At 43.5% G+C, this 8309-nt stretch overlaps 1 long non-coding RNA gene across 1 annotated transcript; it reads right to left on the bottom strand.

Annotated features, from left to right (window-relative positions):
• Positions 1-2534: 2534 nt before the first annotated feature.
• LOC125759884 (uncharacterized) lies at positions 2535-7285 on the bottom strand. Its single transcript, XR_007417644.1, has 2 exons — positions 7152-7285; positions 2535-2882 (listed from the first exon to the last, which is right to left on the bottom strand). It is a non-coding gene; the product is annotated as an uncharacterized LOC125759884 (long non-coding RNA).
• Positions 7286-8309: the final 1024 nt, after the last annotated feature.

The raw sequence follows: 8309 nt of genomic DNA on the forward strand, positions 1-8309 counted from the left end.
CATTGTGGCGTGATATTTGCTTGTGTTGTGATGTGCATTGTGCTAGCCTGGACATTGTGTTCTGGAGATAGCAGTGTATGTTGTGTTGCCAGTCAGGCTGTTAATGTTTTTTTTTTCAAATAGCTACATGTTAAATCAAATATTGTTACTGTGGAGGCATTTTTCCTTTGATATTCGATATTCGATTCGATATTCGAAGGTGGATATTCGTATTCGATTCGTATTCGAAAAATTTGATATTCGCACACCCCTACTTAAAACCAGTCGCGTCTCTGTAGCTCATAAACATACCTATTAGAGTCTTTTAGCAAGTTACGGAAATATAGTACGCAAATACGGTAAGGCTGTATGGTAGCGCTCCTCCTTTCCCGCTCGTTGTGCTTTTGCCGGTGAAGGCAACCCAACACCACAAAAGCTTTCTCAAGTTACTGTGCGGTTGTCACGCATCATTGTTGCCTGTCAGCCTACACATTGTTAACGAGGAACCTGTCGTTTGAGGATGCACAGTTTCCTGAATTGTCACCTGAACTGGGAGCAGCTTAAGCACAACGAGCAGGAAAGGAGGAGCGCTACCCTACTGCCTTACCGTATTTGTGTACCATATTTCCGTAGCTGGCTAAAAGACTATTCAGAAAAAGAAGTGTGGGACAAAGACAGTCATTCGTGGGTATGCCGCTGCGAAAGGTCCAGCCCGCGTGTCTGAGACCCCTCGTCTATATCATCCCAGGAACATGGAAAATAGACACTGGAAGTTTTATAAGACATCTTGTGTGGGTTGGACAAGAGAAAGACATACCATTTATAGTTGGTGATTTTACTGTAGCAAATGTGCTGCAATGACCACCATGCTGCAGCCACACCGTGTAGATCGTGAATAAATGTTTTAATCAACGGTTGTCTAACAACAGTTGGCGTGGCAGTGTTGACTGTCCGTTTTATAACAATGTAATAAAATTTACATATGTACTCCTACGGCTCAGCAAGCTAGAGTTTAGCCAGTATTTTTGTATACAATTTGTTACACACCATTTCTGCAATGCCTGCACGACTGGTGAGGTTTCAACTGACTAAAATGCTTTCTCATGATTTGTGAAGGTTATATATAGGGGTTGGTTATATTCCATGCATTTATCCATAACATCAACAGTGCTAATGAGGTCTATTGTTGAGTAGCCTGTATGAAATCCTGCTTACTCATTTGGTTGATTGGATTCTAAGGTGGTCCTAATTCTGTTAGCTATTACTTTTGCAAATGCCTTGTTAGCAGTTATGAGTAAGCTGATCGGCTTCTAATTTTTCAATTTCTTGATGCCCCTTTTCATTCAAACATTTATTTTGCAAAGCATGATTACAACAAAAAGGGATATACAGAAAAGGGTCCCTTGGTTATGAGACCATACCATGACCCCCTGCACATGATTATTGGATACAAATTACAAATATGTACATAAGTTAACTGTACCAAAAACAAAAAAAATACATTAATACAAGACATTGATAAACAAAGCTTTAAGTACATAAAACTGTATAGTCATACATAATTAATTAGCGCAATATTCACATTCTTCAAAGATTTCAGTACGCTCACAGTAAAGAGGCATTGCATATACAAACTGGCCAGTTTTTCAAGAACAGTGTGCCCCCGTCTTTAAACAGATCTGCTGTTACCTGGCGTGTTATCGCAGAGCAATGCTATTACTTTTTTTAATGCTTTTCCTCGCCATAGCCGTCTGGCACAGCTGAAAAATTCCTGGGCTGCATTTTTTTACCAGTGGCAGATGGCTGCAAAGGGCACAAGAAAACTAATAGCATCACTGTACAGCAACACCCCTTATCATAACCGGCTGCTTTGCCCCACTGCATTCCCTCTAAGGCTTTCTTTCCTTCATGTTAAAGCTGCTTTAGACACAAAAAAAGAAGACGCACACCACGAGAGAAGATGACTGGACATGGCGCCACTCACAGCTGCTTTAATTCCCAGAAAGCACACACACATATGTACCATCAATTCGCGCCTGCGCAACAAACATCCATTTGAACATCAGGGGTAATGCAATAACACACGCTCAATAAACTGTTTCTCAGTCTTATATAAAACTACTTATGTATCACTAACACACAAACTTTCTTGCTTTCTTATGTAAAAAGCTTCCAATAATTGTCTTGCTTTTGTGTCTTTGCTCCTGGCAGAATCCTCTCTAGGGGTGTGTTTTTTTTTTGTGCATGAAGCGGTTTTAAGATGAACAGATACCAATTCTTCTGACAAGAAGTTTTCGTTCCTTCACCTGCCATTGCTGGTGAGATTCGTCTGGACTACTACTACTACTACTATTATTACTACCATTGTTGTCCTGGCTGATCTCTGTAGAAAATCATTGCTGCTTTGACTACCTTATACATATTGGTAGTGAAACTGCCTTGCCTTTCTCTTAGTGCATACACCTGGTTTTTGCCTGTGCCCAATTTTCTCTTCACTGCTTTTAGGCTTCTTCTGTTCTTTAGAAAAGCATGTTCAATTCTCTCCATATTGCACCTTCTTATGTTGGCTACCTTACTCTTGTTTACTGTCTATTGGGTTGGAGGCTTTGGTGTTTCTTCAAGTGGCAGTAAACAACCTTGCGGTCCAAAATTTCTGTTGGAGAGATGTGCACTTGTACGATGTGAAAATGTTGCTGCAAGAATTTTGCGAATAAGTGCTGTAATAAGGAAGGCTCTCTACGTGAAAGTGCCCGTTAAGCTTTGGACATTGCTATTGCAGATCGCATATATCGATGCAACGAGAATCCCAATATCTTCCTTGTTGTACATCTCTAAAATATCTTTGAACATAGCCATTTCCATCTTGAAGTGGTACATCCTTTGGTCATCTTGCTGTGTTGCTTCTGAAATGCCAACAACAGTTACAATGTGGAAAGCTCACTTTTGTTGTTTACTTGAAGACATCATTTAAAGTGCATATCCTGACTTACTTAAATTTGTATTGACCTAGCACATGTACTGAAACAAGTGCACAAGGTGCCTAAGAAGAAATAAGGACCCACAAGATTAGCAACATTTCAGTCTGTAATCAGAACAAGCATTCCAAGACATTCCCCAGGGCTGTGGAATAAAACCATATTTAGAATAACAGAGAGCTGAGCTAGTTGGTAAGTATTCATTCTAAAGGACAGGGCGTGTGAAGACAGGGTGGCCACTATCGCGGAATGCTTAAAGAAGTCCGTTATGCTAAGTCCGAGCATGGTTGCAGAAAGCAATGAGAAAAAAACATGTCGTAGGTATTCCTTACATTCATTGCATGTCTCACAGGCTAAAGAAAGTGGGAAGTAGATATAGCGTTAATGCTGTCTTTACGGCTGCCAATTATCTAGGTAAGATTTGTGCACTGTGCAGAGAAAGAATGAGCGAGTAATAGTAGACAAGATGCGGAGTAACATTTGTTTCATAAAACATGCCAACAAATTCACTGATTGCTGTACAGGTGTGGTTTATAAGGTTCCCTTTAGCTACAGCTGCTTCTACATTGGACAGACGAGCCGCTGTGTTAACCAGAGATTATTGGAACATAAAATACTGTTAAGCGGAGGCTCACCTTCTAATCTATCTTTACATTGTCGAGAGTGTAAGTCCACGCCAAAATTCGATAAATACGCAGTTTTTTATAGGCATATGAATGAACAAACTCATCTAATAATCGAGGCATGGCATATCGATAATAGTGCGCATGTATGCGCACTATTAGCTCATGCGCATGCATGAGCTAACTGTCTATTAACTTGCATAAAGAATAAATCAACTGCCTTATCTTTCACGTATACCCCCACACGTGCCGGATTGATAAGTTCATCTATTGCATCAGCATGTGCAGATAAGTTTTCATGTCTTCTTTTTTTCCCGCCATTGTGTGCCTTTGCAGTTGATAGTTGGCGTTTGTGGTGTCTTGACTTCTTTCTTGTGTCAAAACCATGTTGTGCATCAACCTTGGTAACAGCAGCGTGCTAGAACACACAGTGTATGTCAAAGTGTTCCTGAAACACTTTTCCAAGTAATCATATAATAGCTTATCAGTTTATTGCCTCATGAATCTATTGCCGCAAAATTTTTTCAAACCCGTAAAGAATGCGAATGAGCGGAGTTACAGATGACACGGTACTAAAAAGAAGTTAGCCACCTCGAGGTGCAATGACAATAATGACATCTGTGCAGGCTAGATGAGTCTTTCAATGATGTACCAGTATAGGGCACAGGCTGTGATACAACCTAAGTGTCACTGCTGCAGGTAGTGGTACCACTGTGATTTGCTTGTTTCAGGATAAGTTGTATACTGCTGTAAAAGTGGCCAGCTTGTTTTACTGCTTTCATGTTAGCAAGCCTGAAAACATCACTGCAGATCATTGTGTACACTTACAAAGTACCACCCAAGCAGTAAAGATTGCATAGGACTGCCAGACACTCCACTCTGATTACTGGAGTAAATTATTTCTTCTGGCAACAATCACGAAGAGGTAACCTAAGTTTGAAGACCTTTATCATATTAGTACATTTTCTAGTAACAGGTCGGTTTCGCCAAAAAAAAAAGCTACTGTAAGGTGCATGAATACTGCAAAGTTTCGATACTGATAAAAGTAACAAGCAAGAAAATCTTAATCGAAGATCTATAGGGTGTAAAGCATGACCGCTCATGATTGCCCTGTATACAAATATTGTGATAACCGCCAGCCACATGTGCCCAAATGCACAGCCATCCAATAAAGTATTGCAACACTTATTTCAATATGCAGATGCCTCAGCTCAATGTGAAAATATAGCCATTTCCTGGTAACGATACCGCTGTATATTTTATGCATGTTATAGTGCAGCCACACCATGCACATTTAGAATTCTGAAATGTAGAGTGTGTACACAACCATACAATGTATTGAATTGTACTGTATGCCCCCTCACCCTATGCCTCTTACGGGGCCTGTGAGGTATTCTCAAATAAATAAATAATCAGATGCCTTCTAAAGTTGAAAATCGCACACAGAAAAAGAAAGTAGTGGAAAGACAGATGTAGAATTTCAATAAATGTAATTTTTCACTTTTTTGTGTTTACTAATGTGGGCCGATTCTATGATTTTTTTAATGTTGCATGAAGCTTTAAAGGATACTCTGCTCATGAAAAAGTTGTTATAAGAGGTCATGAACCACCCGTCAGGCTTGGTGAAAAAATGTAGTCTTGGTGAGAAAACATAGTCAACGAGAGTTGGAAAGTTGGTAGATCATTAGAAACAACTGGTTGCAGTGTGAACTTGACACAAAAACAAAAGGCACGAACAAGCACCGCGTCTTCTTTTGTCCTTGTGTTGAGTTCGCGCTGCAAGCAGTCGTTTCTTTGCTCAGAAACCACATCCTGTGGAAAGCAGACACCACTATGAAAAGCTCAGCCAAGCCTTGCAGTCATGCGCAACAAGGAGAGATTAGAAGTGGAGCGTGAAGTTGCCATTTTCACAGGCACCCTCTTTTCATACAGGGGGCTGTGCTCACTTTCTTCGCAGCTGTCGGCACCTGCTGTTTGACATTGAACAACACATAGCAGGCCAATATCCCACATAAATAAAGAGCGGCATTTGGATAAGATGCGTTTCTTGCCACCAAGGTGCTGCCACATGCTGGCCCTGTGCTCTATAGTAGCCACACTCATGCACAGGAATGACAGCAGAGAGCAATCGTGTTTCATCACGCATGCTCAAGCTCATGACGTGAATTCTTTCCTCTATGCCATCCCTCCATGTGTACCTTCAAACAAGCTGAGAGAAGAGGGGAAGCACTGGAAGCGTGTGACAAATCCCTGTAACTCTATTCGTTCTTGATGAATTCAAGAAATTTTTGCGGCAATCGATTCGTGAGGCCCGATACTGAGGTCATTCGATGATTACTTGGAAAAGTGGTTGAGGAGCCCCTTAAAGAATGAAGTAGTGGAACACTGCAAATTGTAATGGTAACTGCCCGCTTTCTTACAACTGTGCAAGCTGCTTTACACCAGAATGATATGTGCTTTGAGCAAGTTTCTAAAGGAAGTGATATCAACCGTTGCAGTCAGTGTTCTTTGAAATCTGTTGCATCTAAAGGTAAACCATAGCGATTAAAGTGTGTATGTGTGCATGCTATTCACAGTTTTAATCACAGTTGTACGTGGGCTGTTTGAACCAGGTGGCGTCTTTGCTAGGACAAAACCAAGGGAAACGACAGCTGTAATAATAGTGCAGCTGGTCTACCAGAAATACAGCAACTGGGTGCTTGTGCCAGTCAAAATTTTGCAGGTAGTCAGATTCTAACGCAACAATATCTGGCAATGCAGCATTTACAGCACCACTCCACAGCGCTTGTAATGCAGAGAAGTGGCCATTTCCAGCTCAATTTTCTGCTTTGCCTTGGCTGATGCAGCAAATTATTTTAGCATTCTACACAAACCAGACAAATGGCACATTTGTCAGCAGCGCCCAAGGTCACAGGGAATACCTAAACTTTGCACAAAGTTCCAATGTGCACTGTCCTATGTGTTGTCTTGCCTATACAAATTGATGGTAGGACTGCATTACACCAAACGTGCTGCAATTGTTATGCCTGTGCCCCGTGCTGCGAAGAAGCACAGGGCTGTGAAGAAGCACACTTGCAACAAAGTGAGGTACGTAATAAAAATGGTACAATTAGCGCTAGACAGTTGCACTGAGAACCATGTAATGTATTGGACAGATGGTAGCGTCGACCATCTACACGTGAAGTGTATCATGACATATCAAATGGAACGACACGGACATGTAGTACAAAACAGTAACTCTATTACATTGAAGCCTCCCTCCAGCAAAATAGCTGCACCGATCAGAAGCTGCAGTAACAGTAACATAATTGCACCAAATCAAGTTTCGGGACTGAGGCCGTAGCGTCACGTAAATAATGAATTGTTGAATGCAGTTCCACCTCGACTACAACCGAGCTCGAGCTAAGCACTTGTACTGTGGTGTTGCTCACACAGGGTGCAAATTCACAAAGGTAGAGTTCGAAGGCGAACGGCGCACAAACACAACACACCAGGCAGAAGGCCTGGCCCGTTTAACTCATTTGCTCCGTCGCGCGGTAGAAAACACCGCAGGACAGCGAATGCAAAAACTTACTTTGGCGTGGGATGACACCGGCGTGAAGCGCGCATGGCCTATGGCTGCCGATCAAGCTAGGGACAAGTGGAGCTAGGGGCGTTCTTCTCCTCAGTACCTAGGCCAGTGGCCGTCTTCAGGGAGAAAAAGTGCCTAAAACAGGCGTTTCAGGCTCTACCGAATGGCGGCACTGCGGTCGCTCCCTGTAGCGGCCACGAAAACAAATGTCGCGGGCAACACACTGCGCACAAACCGGCGCAGCCTCCGCCTCGTCACTATCTAGCCCGGCGTGACACGGCTGCATGCTACACCACGCCTCCGATAAGGGACAGCGCCACTGCAGCGTCCCCGGAGGCTTACGTCACCGACGGTGGCTCTAAAACCAAGCTGCCAAGCTCGGAAGTGATCCTTCCTTCGCTACCCGACTGAGCGCAGTGTCGGTATGCTCGCCCCGCTGCTGCTCCTTCGCTAATAAACAGTTGTTACGTTTATGTTGGGATGCGTCCTTCTACCGACACGGCATCCCACATAGTTAATGGTGAAAGCGTAATCAGAGAACGAAGTGTGATAGCCAGAAGAGCGTCACATATTGGACGCAGAACTTGGTCGCCAACCCGCGGCATGTAGAAATGTGACTGAAAACCACGGCCGAACTAGAGGGAAACGCAGAGCGTGTCGTGCCGCCCCCCGGCCTCGATTTTTCTCTGGGCGGGCGCGTGAGCGGGGAACGCGCTGTAATAGCCAGGTGAGGCAGGCGCGCATCGCAGAGCTATTTTTGGTTTGAAGTAGTGTGATCCTATAGCGAGGCCGACGCTTTTACGACCCTTGGGCTACGATCGCCACCTCGCGGTGTGTTAAGGTGTTGACAAAATTGAACTTCTATTGACAACGCGCGGACTTGGACGGACGTGTAACACGTTGCAGGTGTTTATCGCGGAGGCCACAGTAATGACGAATTGCTTTAGCGCTCCCAGAGGTCAAGACCACCCCGCCGACCGGGACAGTGGTGGATATAAAAGGCGCCTTTGTAAAGCTTTTAGAGTCTGTGACCGTGGCGCAGTGGATAGCGTGCCCGGAATCTGTTGTTGCGGACCGAGCGGTCGTAGTTTCGATGCCCGCTAACGGAATTTTTTTTCTTTGCCATCTGATCGCGCAAATGTTTTCGACGTTATTGCCGTG

The sequence above is a fragment of the Rhipicephalus sanguineus genome, chromosome 9 (genome assembly GCF_013339695.2).
Source record: "Rhipicephalus sanguineus isolate Rsan-2018 chromosome 9, BIME_Rsan_1.4, whole genome shotgun sequence".
Classification (NCBI taxonomy): domain Eukaryota; kingdom Metazoa; phylum Arthropoda; class Arachnida; order Ixodida; family Ixodidae; genus Rhipicephalus; species Rhipicephalus sanguineus.